The following is a 1,050-nucleotide window of genomic DNA, read 5'->3' as shown; positions in this document are numbered from 1 at the left end:
GGTTGGGTTCGAAGTGAAGGCGCTGGGATGGTGTGGGGCGTACTGGGAGGCACTGGGAGGGAAGTGGGGGCACTGGGATCGTACTGGGAGGCACTGGGAGGGAAGTGGAGGCTCTGGGATTGTGCTGGGATGTACTGGGAGGCACTGGGAGGGAAGTGGGGACACTGGGATAGTACTGGGAGCATTGGGATAGTACTGGGGTAGTACTGGGATATATACTGGGAGGCACTGGGAGGGAAATGGGGCATTGGGATGTACTGGGAGGCACTGGCAGGGAACTGAGGGCACTGGGATCGTACTGGGATGTACTGGAAGGGAAGTGAGGGCACTGGGATCGTACTGGGAGCATTGGGATAGTACTGGGGTAGTACTGGGATATACTGGGAGGCACTGGGAGGGAAGTGAAGGCACTGGGATCGTACTGGGAGGTACTGGCAGGCACTGGGAGGGATGTGGGGTCACTGGGATCATACTGGGGGACACTGGGTCGTACAGGGATGGGGACAGGTTTTACTGGTGGGCTTTGGGTCATACTGGGATGGGGACAGGTTGTACTGGGAGCACTGGGTCATACTGGGACGGTAGCGAATTGTACTGGGTTACACTGGGCCATACTGGGATGGCTGCAGGTTTTACTGGAATGGGGACAGGTTGCAACTGGGAGCACTGGGTCATACTGGGATGGCAGCAGGTTGTACTGGTGGGCACTGGGCCGTACTGGGATGGCTGTAGGTTTTAGTGGGATGGGGGCAGGTCGTACTGGGAGGCGTTGAGTTATACTGGGTGGCACTGGGATGTTCTGGGAAATGACCCCGCGTGGCCTCCGTGACCTCCATGACCTCCGTGACCCCTGTGTGACCCCGCTGTGACCCCATAGGCCCCGCCCACCCTGCAGGGCAGCCATGGCCGTAACATCCTGCTGTCCAATGGGAATCGCACGGCCACCCGCGTCGCCAGTTACAACCAGGGACTGGTGATACTGGGACAACCGCTGCCGCCTGGGAAGCTCTTCCAGGTTGGGGGGGACAGAGGAGAGGAGTTGGGGGAGCT

At 59.7% G+C, this 1,050-nt stretch overlaps 1 long non-coding RNA gene across 1 annotated transcript in view; it reads left to right on the top strand.

Moving 5' to 3' along the window:
- Positions 1-47: 47 nt before the first annotated feature.
- The window catches only part of LOC109364528, a 4,120-nt gene continuing 3,117 nt past the window's right edge, over positions 48-1,050 (top strand). The window contains exon 1 of the long non-coding RNA XR_002110454.2: positions 48-1,015. This is a non-coding gene — a long non-coding RNA (uncharacterized LOC109364528). The remainder of the gene's footprint in view (positions 1,016-1,050) is intronic.

Source organism: Meleagris gallopavo, unplaced genomic scaffold (genome assembly GCF_000146605.3).
Source record: "Meleagris gallopavo isolate NT-WF06-2002-E0010 breed Aviagen turkey brand Nicholas breeding stock unplaced genomic scaffold, Turkey_5.1 ChrUn_random_7180001865931, whole genome shotgun sequence".
Classification (NCBI taxonomy): Eukaryota; Metazoa; Chordata; class Aves; order Galliformes; family Phasianidae; genus Meleagris; species Meleagris gallopavo.
This window is presented reverse-complemented; position numbering and strand designations above follow the sequence as displayed.